The sequence below is a fragment of the Saccopteryx leptura genome, chromosome 9 (assembly GCF_036850995.1).
Source record: "Saccopteryx leptura isolate mSacLep1 chromosome 9, mSacLep1_pri_phased_curated, whole genome shotgun sequence".
Lineage (NCBI taxonomy): Eukaryota > Metazoa > Chordata > Mammalia > Chiroptera > Emballonuridae > Saccopteryx > Saccopteryx leptura.
In genome coordinates this window covers 86,215,626-86,234,702 of record NC_089511.1, presented here as the reverse complement: position 1 = coordinate 86,234,702, position 19,077 = coordinate 86,215,626, and the positions used below count along the sequence as shown (strand labels likewise).

The 19,077-nt window shown below is 37.9% G+C and overlaps 1 protein-coding gene and 1 pseudogene across 6 annotated transcripts in view; one reads left to right on the top strand and one right to left on the bottom strand.

Annotated features, from left to right (window-relative positions):
* The window catches only part of CCSER2 (coiled-coil serine rich protein 2), a 164,357-nt gene that overhangs the window by 106,872 nt on the left and 38,408 nt on the right, over positions 1-19,077 (bottom strand). The window lies entirely within an intron of this gene.
* Positions 2,907-3,749, top strand: LOC136380796 (high mobility group protein B2 pseudogene; annotated as a pseudogene).

Sequence of the window (19,077 nt, the reverse complement as noted above, 5' to 3'; positions counted from 1 at the left end):
GCAAATTTTGGACTATGAGGGTAATTGGTACCTCTAACCCCCATGTTCAAGGGTCAACTGTACCTAGAATAAATTTAACCGAGAAGGTAAAAGACATATACACTGAGAACTATAAAACATTGTTGAAAAACTAAAGAAGATCTAAATAAATGGAAAGGCATTTTGTGTTCACGGACTGGAAAAATTAGTAATGTTAATATGGCTACTACCCAATGTAATCTACCATATCTCCCCATATATAAGACGCACCTTTTTTCAAAATATTTGGGGTCCAAAAACTGGGTGTGTCTTATACAATGGTTGTGGCATTCCAAATGCCATAGATGGAACTGAGGATGAAGCAATATATAAAGACAGTGATTCGTCATTAGATACAGATGAGGACAAGCTAATGGATGTGAGTTTTGAAAGTGATGAGGAGTTGTATGAATTTTATGATGAATAAAACTTGAATTCAATAACTTTATGTAATACATTTGTTTTTCAAATTTCAGACCACAAAATTAAGGTGCATCTTATACATGGGAGTGTCTTATACATGAGGAAATATGGTTTATTTTTAACGTAATCTTTTCCAAATTTGAATGGCCTTTGTTGCAGAAATGAAAAAGATGATCCTAAAATTCACATGAAAGAGTAAGAGAACCCAAATATCAAAACAGTATTGAAAAAGAACAAGAAATATGGAGGAATTCCCACTTCTTGATTTCAAAATTACCCTTGTGGTCAAGTAGTCAAAAGCACTGATGACAGATTACTAAAGCAATCAAATCAGTGTGCTTCCAGCAAAAGGAGAGACACACAATCAACAGACCACAACTGAGATAACAGAAATAAATGTGTGTGTGTGTGTGTGTGTGTGTGTGTGTGTGTGTGTATGGGCAACTGATTTTTGACAAGGGTACCAATATCTTCAACAAACTGTTATGAGTTGAATATGCACATGCAAATGAAGTTGTATCAGTACTTCACACCATAAATAAAAAACACAAAATAGATCTATGACCTAAATATAAGAACTGAAACCATAAAACTTTTAGAAGAAATCATAGAGTTAAACCTTTGTAACTAACTTTGGAAATGAATTCTTAGGTGTGACATCGAACATAAGTAATAAAGAAAAAATAAATCATACTTCACTAAGAAATTTTGTACATTATAAGATATTACCAATAAAGTGAAAAGACAAACACAAAATGGGAGCAAATGTTTGTAAATGATATTTATCTGACATGAGTCCATTATCCAGAATATATTAAAAAAACAACCCAATTTTTTGCCTGACCAGGCGGTGGCGCAGTGGATAGAGCGTCAGACTGGGATGCGGAGGACCCAGGTTCGAGACCCCGAGGTTGCCAGCTTGAGTGCAGGCTCATCTGGCTTGAGCAAAAAGCTCACCAGCTTGGACCCAAGGTCACTGGCTCGAGCAAGGGGTTACTCGGCCTGCTGAAGGCCCAAGGTCAAGGCACATATGAGAAAGCAATCAATGAACTAAGGTGTCACAACGAAAAACTGATGACTGATGCTTTTCATCTCTCTCCATTCCTGTCCGTCTGTCCCCAATCTATCCCTCTCTCTGACTCTCTCTGTCCTTGTAAAAAAAAAAAAAAAAAAAGCAAAAAAACCCCCCAATTTTTAAAAAAGGACAAATGATTTGAACAGACATTCCTTTCAAAAAGCATATGAAAAGATGCTTAAAGTCATGATTTATTTGAAATATTAAGTCAAAACTATAATAAAATATCACTTATCATCCAGTAGGATGGCTATAATTTAAAAAACAAAAACATAAGCCAGAAAACAAGTGTTGTAAAAGATGTAAAGAAATTGGTAGCCTTATACATTGCTGGTAAAAATGTAAAATGATTCAGCTGCTACAGAAAACAGTTCGGCAGTTCCTTAGAAAGTTCCTCAGACTTACTACCAAGCCAGCAATTTCACTCCAAGGTGTATACTCTTCGAAATTTAAAGCAGGTACTCAAACAAATACATGCACACATGTGTTCATAGCAGCTCTATTCACAATAGCCAAAAGATTAAAACAAACCATATGTCAATCAATGGGTGAATAGAATATACATATGATGGGATATTATATAGCTTTAAAAAGGAATGGATTACAAATACACACAATAATATGGATAGACCACAAAAACATTAAGTAAAAGAAGTCAGACACAAAGGTCACAAATTTATATGATCCCATTTTTAGAAAATATCCAAAATACATAAATCCATACAGACAGAAAGCAGATTGGTGGTTTCCAAAGGTTAGAGAGCAGTGTAAGGGAAATAACTATTTAATGAATATGAGATTTACTTTGGGGTAATGAAAATGTTTTAGAACAAGATATAGTGGCTGTGCAATATTGCAAATGGACTAAATGCCACTGAAATATTCACTTTCAAATGGTTCATTTCACATTATATGAATGTCACCTCCCCAAAACAAAGTTTTTTAAAAAAATAAAAATTATTCCTCAAATAGCTTAGAAAGTTACTTGGACATTTAACTGCTGATCCAGTATCACAATTCTATATATTTGTCCCCAAAATACAAAAAGACAAGGTTATTAAAGAATTATTTATAATAGCGAAAGCATAGTGTACATGCTTAGAAACAGAAGGAAGTCAAATAGACACACACACACACACACAGTGGGGCAAAAGCAGGTTTACAGCTGTGAGTATATGAAACACAGTGTTTGTTGTATTATTACTTACTAATTATAGTATTATTTTCCATACAAACAACTGTAAACCTACTTTTGCCCTACCCTGTATATTTTTACTTTTTGAAAAAATGAAATAAAAAAATAAATTTTAAAAATTTGAACCAGGATAAACCAGTTCACGCCGGAGCTCAGCGAGGGAGACTTGTTGGTCAGACGCGGCCGCGTGGCGCAACTCTGAGGAAAACCTACCACCAGACGCTGTCTGTCAGCCATGGTGAAGGGAGACCCCAACAAGCCGAGGGGCAAGATGTCCTCGTATGCCGTCTTCATGCAAACCTGCCGGGAGGAGCACAAGGAGAAGCACTCGGACTCTTCCGTCAACTTCTCTGAGTTCTCCAAGAAGTGCTCGGAGAGATGAAAGACCATGTCAGCAAAGGAAAAGTCCAAGTTCGAAGATATGGCCAAGAGCGACAAAGCGCGCTATGACAGAGATGAAAAACTACATTCCTCCCAAAGGTGACAAGAAAGAAAAAAGATCCCAATGCTCCTAAAAGGCCTCCATCTGCCTTCTTCCTGTTTTGCTCTGAACATCGCCCAAAGATCAAAAGTGAACACCCTGGTTTGTCCATTGGGGATACTGCAAAAAAACTGGGTGAAATGTGGTCTGAACAGTCAGCCAAAGATAAGCAACCATATGAGCAAAAAGCAGCGAAGCTAAAGGAGAAATATGAAAAGGATATTGCTGCATCCCGTGCGGAGGGCAAAAGTGAAGTGGGAAAGAAGGGTCCTGGCAGGCCAACAGGCTCAAAGAAGAAGAACGAACCAGAAGATGAGGAGGAGGAGGAGGAAGAGGAAGATGAGGAGGAGGAGGAAGAGGAGGAAGATGAAGGATAAATGGCTGTCCTGTAATGTATATGGAGTATGTTTGTATGCTCAGGCAATTGTTTGGCTAAGAATGTGAATTCAAATGCAGCTTAATATTAGCTTCAGTATAAAAACTGTACAGATTTTTATATAGCTGATAAGGTTCTTTGTAGAGAAAATACTTTTTTAAAAATGCAGGTTGTAGCTTTCTGAGGGGCTACTGCATACAGTTAGATTTTAAGACTTCTGATGTTAAATGTTTCTAAATATTTAATAGTTTCTTTAATTTCTTGACTTGTGTATGGTGGCAAAGCAGAATCGGAATTAGTTTCGTCTCAGTAATAAATTTTGGGTTATTTAGAATGTTGCATTTTGTTTTTTTAAAAGTTTTGTAATAAAATTATGTATATTAAAAAAAATTTGAACCAAAAAAATGTGTCTGTTCGTACCCCTATTCCTACTTAGCCTCTGCAATATGCTATTCTTATGTAAAATAAGTATTACTTGGATGCTGGGTTGCTTCCAACCTCCTATTATAAATAATGCTAAAATGAATCCCTAAAAATAAAAAAATAAAATTATATACACAAACCCACTGTGTATTAAGTTCTTGGAATAACCATTAAGAGAGAAACTATTTCAAGTAGGAAAAAAAATTTTTTTAATTATCACATTGTTTTCAGTAATTATATCACTGGTAATGGAATTATTCTGTTACCTTCATTGAACAATAATCCCATCAACCCTTGCACAATACAAGCATTATACAGAAGAAATGTCTTTAAAATAGAGCTGGTTTCCAGACCAAGAAAAAAGAACAGAGCTCGGTGGGTGTGACTACACAAATTCTTTACAAAGAACACCCAATGAAACAAAAATCTTTACACGAGAAGACTTCAGCTGTAGCTTGATTCTTTGTAATTTATTTTTTTGCTCTCAAGAAATGTTATCTTAGATTTTCCCCATTCTTCCCAGGAGCAAAACTACCTTATCACCTAGGAATAGCTTTAAAAAATAAACATAGTATATAAGGTCACAAACCTAAGAGCTCCAGAAGAAGAAATGACTACTCTGTTTCATTTTGGGGTCTTCATGCTGAAATTATGACTTCTCACAAAATACTTTTAAAATTTTACTGCAATAAAAAAAGGAATGCCAGAGACATAAAATAATTTTCCTGGTTAAGAAAATAATCCCTATGAACCCCAAGGCACAAGAGGGGCTCCTAGTGGCTAACTGGGCTCAAAATAAGTAAGTAAATAAAAGCAGAGCCTGGCTCGCATTTCTGCACAGGGGCCTCTCAGGCAATTTCACTTTAAAGGACAACTGCCTGCCTGCCTGCCTGCCTGGTTCTTCCATCTGGGACAGGTCTTGTAAAGGTTTCCTGGAACCCTAGAAGAGTGAGGCTTTCCCCATCCAAAGGAAGCTGCATAGTTTGACCGATCAGAGTGGCTCTCTTCTGACCAATCAGGGACCCAGGGCAGAGACTTGTCTATATATGCCAGTGCACTTTCCAGGAGGACTGAGGATTCTCCAGCTCACCAGAGACATCCTGCAGGAGCAGAGCGGAGCAGCCTGGCACAGTGGGGCAGTGTGCAGCAGATCACCCAGGAGCGGAGCTGCCTAGCTGAAGAGGGGGCTGGCCCCAGTCCATGCGGTTTGCACAGCAGCTGCATGTAGCCCTACCAGCAGTTCCACAGCAGTGCTGTTCTCACAGCCATGCTGTATTACAGTCAAGCTGTGGGCCTAAATAAGGTTTCCTTCCTCACAGCACCCCAAACTGGGGATTCCTGTTGGCATTTGAACAGCAATAATGAGCATCACCAACAGTTGACACTCTGAAACCTGTAAATGTCAGGTTACATGGCAAAAGAGGGATTAAGCAAATGGGATTATGGTTGCCAGGCAGCTGACCTAAAAATAGAAATATCACCCCAGATTATAGGATGGGTCCAATATAAAACTCAGAGTAGAAGAGGGAAGCAGAAAGGGGGGGGGGGGGGGGCAGAGGAAGAATGGTCAGAGAGATGCAGTGGTGCTTGCTTTAAAGATGATGCGGGGGAGGGCAGAATTCAAGGGCAGCAGCTAGAATTTGGCAGAGGTGAGGAAATGGATTCTCCCCAGACCCTCCACAGAGAAATGCAGCCCTGAAGGCTCCCTGCTTTTAGCCTACTGAGACCTGTATCTTACTTCTCACGGATCAAACTCTTAAGATAATAAATTTGTATTGTTATAAGGTTCGTGGTAATTTGTTACAACAGCAGGAGGAAACTAATATATTGTTTCCTTAAATTCTATGTTTCTTCTGTTTGAAATCCAATCCTAGTCTTGTTGCCCGTATTTTTTATAGTTTAAATATTTGTCCCCTTCTTTCTGTGGTACTTCCTGGTGGGCTGCAAGAGCGAGAGCATAAACCCATTAGCACCTAAAAGGAAGACGAGGTAGTGTGGGATCCTGTTTGGGACCTGTGTTGGCTGCAGATAAACTTTCCCTGCCATGCCAGTAGTCCCTGTAACAAGCTATGGATCTCAGCAATTAGCCCAAACCAAGTTCTGCTTGATTTGAGTTAAACCTTTTTAAACATTACTTTAGCCTTCACCGGTTTCAGATGAATAATTTTAGCTGCATAAATTATAATGGTGGGTAGCAGATTTCAATTAACATGTATGTTTGTCAGACATTTAGCTAAACTACATAATATTACTGCTTTGGCATCCATTGTTTGGCCAGGCAGCTTGAGAGTGCCTAAATTGACAATGAAGCCCAAGGTAACATTTGCAGTCACAAGTAAATTTAAGTTCCCTGCCTCTCAGCACCCTTGGAAAACCCTTAGATACCTCTCCCACAAGGAGCTGACCAACTGTTCCTGGATTGAACTTACCCATCAGCCTTAACTCAGAACCCACAAAACACTCTAATAAAGGCAAGTGCCCCAGGTCTTGTCATTCTCTCTGCTTTACCCTGCCCTGACCTTCCCATGTAGCCCCTCAGGGTGTGTGGTGTTATTTCTTCCAAGACCTATGAATAGTAAACTTCTCTATCTCAATTTCTCTCTTGTGGTTTTTGGCTCACCATCTCATAGCCTGGAGCTCTAATTAACAGATGTTGATTTAACAAAATCATAACAACGTTTAGTAAGTTAAAATGCCAAGGGCTTTAGTGACTTCCTGTAGACCTCTTGCTGGATTTAACGGCCCTAATTCCTTCACTGCCTGGTTTTTCTCCTTTTAGATACTATTTGCTGTACTTAAACCAGTCAAGTTACAGTGCACCAGTGAGTGCCCATTTAATCTCATCATCAGACTTACTGCATATTATATCAAACGGAGTTTCACAAATATTTTTTAAAAAGCATTTTGTTTTGTTTTGTTTCATTACAGTGAAGAAGATCACATCTTAAGGAAAATGTAAGTTTTTGGGGAGAGGTGGTGGTAATATTATAAAAACATCATAGGATGAAATTTATGAATATATTATAGTAACCTCATAGATTTATTAATTATAGCATTTAAGATTTGCCAGTAAGTTTTGCAGAAAAGTGCAAAGTTACTGAAATGTTCTGGGAAAATACATTATCAGGAGTAACAACCATCAGGTTGTAATATTGAGTAGCATTTTCATATGCAGAAGTTTTTAAACAATTGAATAGGAACTGACATGGACATAGGGTAAGGTGATAGAAACTTTCCTTTATTTAAATATAAAATATGCACTAGAATAGTCAATGCAGCAATTTATAATTGTACAATATTGGACACAGCTTAACATCGTTAGAAGAGTAACTGAATAAACAATGTATATCTACAAAATGAAGTAGTATATAGTAGTAAGAAAAAAAAAGGATCTCTATGAGTGATATGGAGAAAATCAATAATTAAATGAACCATGGATTTAGAGTGGGAAAACCTCAAAATGAAATATAAACAGTAACAAATGAACCTAGCAGAATTACAAATGAGTAAAACCACAGGGATGAGAACTAAAAGAACTAACCTAAGTAAACATCATTTGTCTTTTCAGCTTGAGGTATGGGATCTTTCTTTCTCTCCACATTAATTCCCTAGCTTTGTTTTTAACTACTCTTGACCTCAACTTGATACTCTTAGCAGTGGCAATATTCCTCTAGCACATCTTGATTTTGTGATTCCTCCATGCCATTGTACATGCTGTTCCCTACGCCTAAAATGCTCACCCTCTTCTCTTTTCCTTGGCCAGTTGGTCATCTTCTATTCATTCTTTGAAACTCAACTCAGACATCACCTCTTCTTTGAAACCTTCTGGGTGCGTGCGCACACACACACAAACACACACACATACAACTCTCCCTGCATTATTTCAGAACCACATGCACACTAATAATAAAATGTACAATATCACTTATAAAACTATACTATGAAAATATATATATACATGCTCGACTTTGAGTTCATTAAGGACAAAGCCTTATCCACATCAGTATCTTCACCACTTAACAGTATGCCTGCCACACAGTAGAAGCTCAATAATTACTGAATTAACCTTATTATTGTAATAGACTTGATCTACAAGAAAACAATATAGAATAAAGAAAACTATTATATTTAAAGGATCACAGCAACTACATGGGATAAATTTAAACATTTTTTAAACATAAAAGTTATATTAATAGGGCAAAAAGAAGCTATGCTAATAATTAAATGCATACGAGAGATTCATTAGTTTGGCAAAAAGAAAAAAAGACTCAAAAATTTAATTTGCTCATCTCGTTTTGTCCCTTATCTGTAAAATAATTGGATTAAATGCCTTCTCTGCCTGTAAGTTCCATGTTCTGTATCAGAACATAGCTTTTGAAAAGCATCAATGCCAGTCTGAGGTTCTAGTTTACCTATATTATGATGGGCTCGACTCTCTGTAGGCTGTCCCTCCACCATCATCTCCCTGCTAACATTGTATTTTCAGTTACTAGTACCTTGCTATTATGACACGTGGTACCTTAGAAACTTCCTTTATAAATAGGTTATGTCACAATGTGTATGGAAAAAATTGAACAGTATTAAATAGTATTTTTAGTTTAAGGGATTATTTCTATTTTGAAAGAAATGACACCCATTTCAACAAGTATGTATTTATTGTGTCCTTACTTAATGCCAGAAACCTAAAGAAGTGATCAAAGAGATAATGAAATATCAACTATATTGAAGACATGTAGGAACTGGAGACTAAAAACAATTAGATAGACAAATATAAGGTAAGAAAAGACCATGGAAAGTCAGTCAAAATAGGAGTTTAGATTCAACATTACAAGGAATGAAAAAAAATCAATAGGAAAATAACAAGTCAAACTAGCAATTTAGGGTGGTTTGGGCCTAATAAATGGAAGCAATATATACTAGTCTTAACTTCCAAAAGTGAGGAAGTAACACTTTTCTTCCCTACAGTCAGTTGATGGACAACAGAATTTGTCAACTGCATCTTTAGTCCATTTTCAAACTGTCCACTCCTCTAATCTCCACTCTACCACCACCATAGCCCACGCCACTACAATTCCTCACTGGAACGGTGGCTTCCAGCACCCTGTCTAGTTCCCTTCTAATTCAATCTTCATACAGAGCATTTTTAAAATATAACTCAATTTACATATGTTGAACCATCCTTGTGCTCCTGGAATAAACCCCACTTGATCATGATGTATATTCTTTTAATGTGTTGTTGGATTCAATTTGCTAAGTATTTTGTTTAGGATTTTTATGTCTGTAGTCATCAGAGATATTGGTCTATAGTTTTCTTTTTTTGTGTTGTCCTTGCCAGGTTTTGGTATCAGGGTTATGGTGTTGTATAAAATGTTAGGAAGTATTGTCTCTCCTTCAATTTTTTGGAAGAGTTTGAGAAGGAGAGGTACCAAATCTTCTTTGAATGTTTGGTAAAATTCACAAGTGAAGTCACCTGGTCCTGTACTCGGGAACCCCCACTAATTGGTGATAGGAATGTAGTGGTAAAGCCACTATGCAAAACACTCTGATGGTTCCTCAAAAAATTGAGAATTGAGTTACCATACAACCTAGCAATCCTTCTTCTGGGTAGCTACCTGAAAAATTCACAAAACATTTATTTGCAAAGATATATGCATCCCTATGTTCATTGCAGCATTATTCACAGTGCCCAAGACATGGAGACAACCAAAGTGTTCTTCCATAGAGAAATGGATAAAGATGATGTAATACGTACATACTATGGAATACTACTCAGTCATAAAAAAGATGAAATAATGCCATCTGTGACTATATGGATGGACTTTGAGAATACTATGCTGAGGGAAATAAGTCAAAAACATGTGAAATATGAAACTGAAACTCACAGACACAGACATCAGCATGGTGGTTAAGACAGGGGTAGGAGTGGTAAGGGTTAAAGGGGACCAAATATATGGTGATGGAAGATGGTTTCACACTGGGCGGTAGGCACACAGTGCAATAGACAGATCATGTATTGTATTAAAGAACTTTTCATTTGAAATCTATAGATCCTAGTAACAAATATCACCCCAATAAATTCAATTAAAAAAGATATAAATTGAACTATGTCCCTTTCTAGCTTAAAATCCTCCAACATATTCCCTTCAATATTTTTAGATAAAGATCCAAATCTTTTGAGCTCCTTAAAAGCTTTACCAGCAGCCTCCTCCTGCCACTCCTGCCCTCTGTGTCAGTACTCAGGCCATATTGGCCTTCTTATAGTTCTTCAAACATTCCGTCTCAAGGCCTTCCCATAAGCAATCTACTAAAATACATAAGACTTCCAAATGCATAGACCCTTTTTATCTACTGTATCCCTAGGCCAACTTAGCCTAAACATTTCCTGAAAAATCCTTACCTAACACCTACATGAGACCAGGTTTTCGAATGATACAGTTTCACACTTCATAATTCTCTTCTGGAGCACTTTTCCCACTTATCAAGTGAAGAGAAGTAGTTAGTGAGTTATATAGTTGAACCACATCTGCCTCATCACAATATAAGCACCACTGGTTATTAGTGACATTTAGCATCTTTTCATGTCTACTGACCACCTGTAGGTCTTCTGTGGAGAAATGTATATGAAGGTCCTCAGCCCATTTTTTATCGATTTTAATTTATTGTGTTTACATAGTTACAAGTGTTCCACTGAATATATCTCCTTCCCTCCCCCATCCATGTTTTCCTAGATACCTCCTTTGCCCCCTGCCACCACCACCTCCCCCCTTCCCTCCATAATTTACTATACTGCCCTCTATCTCTCTGTTATGTGTATATACTTTCACTACTGTTTTTCCTTTCTTTGATCCCCTCCTTTCATCCCCATTCCCTCTGACCACTTTCCCTCTAGACTCTTTGATCCCTTCTCTACCTCTTTCCCGTTCCTCAGTTCACATTGTTCATTGGATTCCTCATATGAGTGAGGTCATATGATATTTTCCTTTCTCCACCTGGCTTATTTCACTTAGCATAATAGACTCCAGGTCCATCCATGTTGTCGCAAAGAGTAAGAATTCTTTCTTGTTCACAGCCATGTAGTATTCCACTGTGTATATGTACCACTGCTTTTTAATCCACTCGTCTTCTGATGGGCACTGGGGCTATTTCCAGGTCTTGGCTATTGTAAACAATGCTGCAATAAACATAGGGGTGCATTTCTTCTTTAGAATCAGTGATTTCTTACTTTTAGGATATATTCCTGGAATTAAGATAGCTGGGTCAAAAGGCAGTTTGATTTTCAATTTTTTGAGGAATCTCCACACTGTTTACCACAGTGGCTGCACCGTGCTGCATTCTCACCAGCAGTGCAGGAGGATTCCCTTTTCTCCAAACCCTCGCCAGCACATATTGTATGTTGTTTTGTTAATGAGCTCCATTCTGACAGGTGTGAAGTAATATCTCATTGTGGTTTTAATTTGCATTTCTCTAATGATTAGTGATGTTGAACATTTTTTTCATATGCCCATTGGCCATCTCTGAGTCCTCTTTGGAGAGGTATCTATTCAGTCAATTCTTTTGCCCAGTTTTTGATTGGATTTTTTACTTTCCTGGTGTTGAGTTTTACAAGTTCTTTATAGATTTTGGTTATTAACCCCTTATTGAGTGTGTTGGCGAATATGTTCTCCCATTGTGTAGTTTGTCTTTTTATTTTGTTTATATTGTCTTTTGCTGTGCATATAGTCCCATTTGTTCATCCTGTCCTTTATTTCACTTGCAAAAATCAGCAAAAATATTGCTGTGAGAGATGTTGGAAAGCTTACTGCCTATGTTTTCTTCCAAGATGATCATGGTTTCATGACTTAAATTCAAATCTTTTATACACTTTGAGATTATTTTTGTGAATGGTGTAAGTTGGTGGTCTAATTTCATTGTTTTCCAGGTAGCAGTCCAATTTTCCCAATACCATTTGTTAAAGAGATTGTCTTTACTCCATTATACGCTCTTACCTCCTTTGTCAAATTATCAATTGGCCATAAAGGTGTGGGTTTATTTCTGGGTTCTCTGTTCTGTCCCACTGATCTGTATGCCTGTTCTTATGCCAGTACCAAGCTGTTTTGAGTACAATGAACTTGTATTGTAGTATAACTTGATATCAGGAAGTCTGATCCCCCCCTTGCTTTCTTTTTCTTTTTCTAGATTGCTAAGGATATTCATGTTCTTTCTTGGTTCCATATAAATTTTTGGAATATTTGTTCTATATCTTTGAAGTATGTCCTTGATATTTTAAAAGGAATTACATTGAATTTATAGATTGCTTTGGGTAGTATAGATATTTTAATGATGTTTATTCTTCCTAACCATGAGCACGGTATATGCTTCCCCTTGTTTGTATCTTCCTTGATTTCTTTTATCAATGTTTTATAATTTTCCAAGTACAGGTCTTTAACCACCTTGGTTAAATTTACTCTTAGGTACTTTATTTTTTTGTTGCAATAGTGAAGAGGATTGTTTCCTTAATTTCTCTTTCAGAGAAATTTCTCTTTCATTGTTGGTGTATATAAATGCCTCTGATTTCTGAATATTAATTTTATATCCTACCACCTTGCTGAATTCATTTATCAGTTCCAATAAGTTTTTTGACTTAGACTTTAGGGTTTTCTATGTACAGTATCAAGTCATCAGCAAATAATGATTTACTTCTTCTTTTTCAATTTGGATGCCTTTTATTTCTTCTTCTTGTCTGCTTGCTGTGGCTAGAACGTCCAGAACTATGTTGAATAAGATGGTGAAAAGGGGCACCCCTGCCTTGTTCCTGTTCTTAAGGAGATTGCTTTTAATTTTTGCCCATTGAGTATGATGTTGGCTGTGGGTTTGTCATAGATGGCCTTTGTCATGTTTCCTGTATTCCCATTTTGCTGACAGTTTTGATCATAAATGGGTGCTATATTTTTTCCAATGCTTTTTCTGCATCTATTGCTGGATCCGATTTGATAATATTTTGTTGAGAATTCTAGCATCTAAGCTCATCAGGGATATTGGCCTATAGTTTTCTTTCTCTGTAGTATCTTTGCCTGGTTTTGGAATCAGTATTATGCTTTCCTCATAAAAGGAGTTTGGAAGTTTTCCCTCTTCTTGAATTTTTTGAAATAGCTTGAGACAGATAGAAGTTAGTTCTTCTTTGAATATTTGGTAGAATTCACTTGTGAAGCCATTGGACCCCAGGCTTTTCTTTGTTGGGAGTTTTTTGATAACTGTTATGACCTCATTTGTTGTAATCGGTCTGTTTAGGTTTTCTGATTCTTCCAGATTGACTTTTGAACAATTATGTGTTTCAAGAAATGTATCCATTTCATCTAGGTTGTCCAATTTTTTTGCATACACTTCTTCATAGTATTTTCTTACAATACTTTGAATTTCTGCTGTGTCAGTTGTTCTCCAATCGCATTTCTAATTTTATTTATTTGAGTCCTCTCTCTTTTTTTCTTGGTGAGCCTGGTTAAAGGTTCATCAATTTTGTTTACCTTTTCAAAGAACAAGCTCTTGGTTTCACTGATCTTCTGTATTATTATTTTTTTTTTGCCTCTATGTCATTTATTTCCTCTCTGATCTTTATTATTTCCTTCCTACTACTTCGTCTGGGTTTTACTTGTTCTTTTTCTAGTTCTTTAAAATGCAGGTTTAAATTGTTTATTTGAGCTTTTTATTTCTCCAATTTTAAATGATAATCTTGCTGGATAAAGAAGTCTTGGTTGTAGGCTCTTGTTTTGCATTACTTTGAATATTTCTTGCCATTCTCTTCTCACCTCTAGTATTTCTGTTGAAGTCAGATGTCATCCTTATGGGGACTTCTCTAGAAGTAATTGACTTCTTCTCTCTAGCTGCTTTTGGTATTTTTTCTTTATCTCTTTAACTTTGGTATTTTAATTACGATGTGTCTTGATGTAGGCCTCATTGGGTTCCTCTTTACCGGCATACTCTGTGCTTCTTGAACCTGTGTGACTTTTTCCTTCATCAATTTAGGAAAGTTTTCAGCTATGATTTCTTCAAACAGGTTCTCTATCCCTTGTTCTTTCTCTTCTCCTTCAGGAACCCCTATGATCCGGATGTTATTTCTCTTCATATTACCACAGAGTTGCTTATAATTTCCTCAAACTTCTGAGCCTGTTTTCCTTTTGCTGCTGTTTCTGTGTTTTCATTTATCTTCTCCTCCAAGTTCCTGATTCAATCCTCGGCTTCATCCAGCCTGCTGCTGATTCTTTTTAGTGTATTCTTCATTTCTGATATTGTAATTGTCATTTCTGATTGATTCTTTTTATGATTTCAATGTCCTTTTTGATGCTTGTAATTTCTTTATTTAGGTGCTCTATATGTCCATCCATTGTAGCTCTAAGATCATTAAGCATCCTAACAATCATTATTTTAAACTATGCATCCAGTAATTTGGTTACTTCCATCTCATTTAGTTCTTTTTTCTGGGGATTTCTCTTATTGATTCATTTGGATTACATTCTTCTGTCTTCCCATTTTTTCTGTGTGCGGTTTGCAAGCTTGATGGGGTAGGGCAGCTGAGGTTGGTATATGGAATGCGGCTCCTCCTCCAGGTCTTTATCCCTCAGCCTCTGCTGGTTGCTCGGATTTTAATTCTCATTAACAAGTTGAGCTGCCTAAAAGTCTTCATTTCCCTGCTGTTTGTTTCCTGTTCCCAGCAGGGAACTTCTGTGTTTAGGACAGGGGTAGTGGGCTTATCTTGCTCTTTGGCTCCAGTGGAAACTCTATCCAGGCCTTTTCTTTTTTCTTTTTTTCTGTATGGTAAATCCACAGGAATGCAGTGGGCATGACCTCTGAGAATCTGAAGGTGTGGTCTGTCCAGTTACCCTCCAGGGTCAGAGCACATTCTCATATCAGATGGGGGAGGTGTAGCTCAGGTCTCTCTGGAAGCCTGATTCACTGCCCCCCTTTTTACTTCCTCCTTTCCGAATGGCCTTTCACACTGATTAGAATGGAAAGTTTTCTGGAGGTGGGTCAATTGGCCATACACTAGGCTTGTGCTGAGTGGAGGGAGTACCCCTCCCCCTGCCTATGGCCACCTAAATATTGGAGAATAATTTAGCACAGGTATTGTTCTCCCCGTCACCATTTGTGTCCGTGTGCCTCCATCCCCCCAACCTCCTCACATAAGCCCAGTTCTCTCAGCTCTTCTCGTCCCTGAAGCCCCAGGTAAGTAGCTGTGAGCAAGGTTTCCTGCACTGGCCCTTTAAGGCTGCAACTTCTTCACAAGCCATTTCCTGCAAACAGAAATTCTACTCTTCTCCCACTCAATGCTGTCAGGCTGTCTCCTCCAGTCTCTGGGTCTCTGAGCTACGGCTCTGGTCCTGAGTCTGAGGACCCCCACCTCTCAGGGTCTCTCTCCCCACAATGAGAATCATTCTGGACCTTCAGTCGCCCCTCGCTCCTGGGAGTGGGGGAGCCCCACCGTGTCCCCGCACTTCCTACCAGTCTTGGTGTGGTTTCTTCTGTGCTCCTTGGTTTTTGAGTCCTGTTCTTTTAGTCCAAAGTTGGTTTTTTATGATGATTGTTCTTAAATTAATTTGTAATCCAGTTTGGTCCCAGGAGGTGACAGTTTGTATGTCTGCCTACTCCACTGCCATATTGGAATTCAGCCCTCAGCCCATTTCTTAATTGAATTTTTTGGTTTTTAGTGTTAAATAATATAAGTCCTTTATAAATTTTGGATAACCCCTGATCAGATTTATCATTGGTGAATATATTCTTCCCTCCAACAGGTTGTCTTTTCACTTTGCTGATGGTTTCCTTTGCTGTGAGAAACCTTTAATTTGACATAGTCCTATGTTTCTGTTTGTTTCCCTTGTCCAAGGAAATATATCACAAAAATATATTACTAAAAGCAATGTCAGAATTTACTGCTTATGTTTTCTTCTAGGAATTTTATAGATTCAAATACAAATTAAAACCAAAATAAGATATACCCCACATGTGTCAGGAGGGCTAACATCAATAAATACACAAACAACTAGTGGTAGCAAGGGTGTGTGGAGAAAAGGGTACCTTCGTGCACTGTTGGTGGGAATGCAGATTGGTGCAGCCACTGTGGAAAGCAATATGAAGTTACTTCAAAAAGTTAAAGCCTGAACAGGCGGTGGCGCAATGGATAGAGCATCGGACTGGGATCCGGAAGGACCTAGGTTCGAGACCCCGGGGTTGCCAGCTTGAGTGCAGGCTCATCTGGCTTGAACAAAAAGCTCACTAGCATGGATCCAAGGTCACTGGCTCGAGTGGGGGGTTACTCAGTCTGCTGAAGGCCTGCGGTCATGGCACATATGAGAAAGCAATCAATGAACAACTACGGTGTCGCAACGAAAAACTGATGATTGATGCTTCTCATCTCTCTCTGTTCCTGTCTGTTCCTATCTATCCCTCTATCTGAATCTCTCTGTCCCTGTAAAAAAAATTTAAAAAATTAAAAATTAAAAAAAAAAAAAGTTAGAAATAGAACTGCCTTATAACATGGAGATCCCATTTCTAGGAATATATCCTAAGAATCCTGAAACTATAATTCAAAGAATATATGCACCCCTATGCCATTTCACTATGTTCATTTCACTGTTGTTTACAATAGCCAAGATCTGGAAACAGCCAAATGCTCATCAGTAGATGAGTGGATGAAAAAAGTTATGGTACATTTATACAATGGAATACTATACAGTCATAAAAAAGAAGGAAATCTTACCTTTTGCTACAGCACAGATGCAACTGGAGAATTATAGTAAATGAAATAAGCCAATCAGAGAAAGACAATTATCATATAATTTCATTCATATATGGAATCTATTGAACAAAATGAAGTAACAAGCAAAATACAGACAAATTCATACATAGACAGCAGGCAGACAGCTGTCAGGGACAGAAGCTGGGTGAGGGGGGTGGAGAGATTGATCAAAAGAGGAAAAGAAAAAAATTCATGGCCACAGACAACAGTGTGGTGATTGTGGGGTGCAGGGGAGGGTGGATATGGGGGAATAAATGGTGATAGAGACTTGACTTGGGGGTGTTGAACGCACAATACGGTATACAGAGGTGTGTTGTAGAATTAGCACCTGAAATCTGTATAATTATGTTAAATAGTGTCATCCCAATAAATTAACTTAAAAAAACAAAGGAAATCTCTGGCCTAGCTTATCAGTGCTTAAGTACATTAAGGCTAATGATGATACCATGTTGGGGGCAGTGGAGAGGGAAGAACTGTGAAAAAGGCTGGTTATGGATGAGACAGTAGGAAGGTTATCCATACATAGTAGTGGCCTACTGTAGGTGTTTTAGTGGTAGCAAAGAATGGCAACTAGTTGATCATATAAGCAAATATTTTAAGGACAATAGAAGCCAGGTTTATGACCATCAAAGATGGAGGGTTTGTTACTCTCCATACAGGAAGAAAGAAAACTAGAATGCATTCTGTGGTGGTGGATTGGAATTGGAGGTATTAAACACATGGACTTCAATTTATATAATGTAGAAACAAACACCACACACTCTCTCTCTCTCTCTCTCTCTCTCTCTCTCTCTCTCTCTCTCTCACACACACACACACACGCACACACACACATTCTCTCTGCCCCCCCCTACTGTGTCTGCTGAAAATGCCTGGGAGAAGCCACTTTTCAATAGCAGTGAGCATACCTAGCCCTCAGAACTTGGCTCCAAAACAGCATTTTCCACTAAAAAGAACCAGGGCTCTTGAAGAAATGGTTGAGTCTAGGTCTAGAGCAGAAAATGTTATTAGATGAAACCAGAACATCTTGTACAAGAAAGCAAAAGAGTACTCAAAAAATGACACACAGAGAAGAAAAAGACACAGAAACCAACTGGAATGACTGCTCACTGGCCATGGGACTAAAAACCATCACAACCAAAACCTAGTATGAATCTCTCTGCCACAGACGATACCATTAATCAACTGGAGAAATTTGAATAACTTCTGAGGATTACATGGTAGGAATGTATCAATGTCAATTTCATAATCTGAATGGTCTACTATGGTTATGCAGGATAGTATTCTTCTTTCTAAGAAATATACTTTAAAGTATCTGAGCGATGGGACATCAGGTAAAGAACTAACTCGAAAAAAAGTTGTTTGTACTATACATGCTTTAATATGTACAAATAACTACACTGGTCTCTGCATCACTTTGTGGAGATCAACAGTACCATGCACCAGAACCTTCTCACCAGTATTTCATGACTATCCATAAATGGAGAAAATAAGTCTCCACAGTGACATCTGCAGAAAAGATCATCAGAATGCTATTAATTCACAGTGAAAGAACAAACATGCATAAGGTTAAAAGTTCAGCCTGACCAGACAGTGACGCAGTGGACAGAGCGTCAGACTGGGATGCGGAGGACCCAGGTTCGAGACCCCGAGGTTGCCAGTTTGAGCGCGGGCTCATCTGGCTTGAGCAAAAAGCTCGCCAGCTTGGATCCAAGGTCACTGGCTCGAGCAAGGGGTTCCTCGGTCTGCTGAGGCTCACTGTCAAGGCACATATGAGAAAGCAATCAATGAACAACTAAGGTGTCACAATGAAAAAGTGAATGATTGATGCTTCTCATCTCTCTCTATTCCTGTCTGTCTGTCCCTGTCTATCCCTCTCTCTAACTCTCTCTGTCCCTGTAAAAAAAAAAAATCAGCCATGTCAATAGCATTATGGACACTACAGGTCAAAATTTGAGACTTTATTCTAAACCAAAATGATAAAGTTTAAAGATAAATAATAAGGAACTTAATACTGATGCCAAATCTAGAATAAAACTGGGAGGAGGGGTGGCATAAACATCAGAAAATGAGAATTTTACAAAAGTAAATAAAAAACTTCAAAGACAATTCACATCATTGGAATTTTACTTAGCTAGGTTTTCTAAATTCACTTCAAAATATCAATAGGTTCTATCCTGGGATAGGAAGAAAGATAAATAAGACACAGCCCAGTTCTTGCCTTTAGAAGTACTTTAGTTTGTGTGGGGAAATCAACAAAAAGCAGTATGCTACAAGGCAAAATAAAATGCTAAAACTAGGAAGAAGCAATATGGTTAGA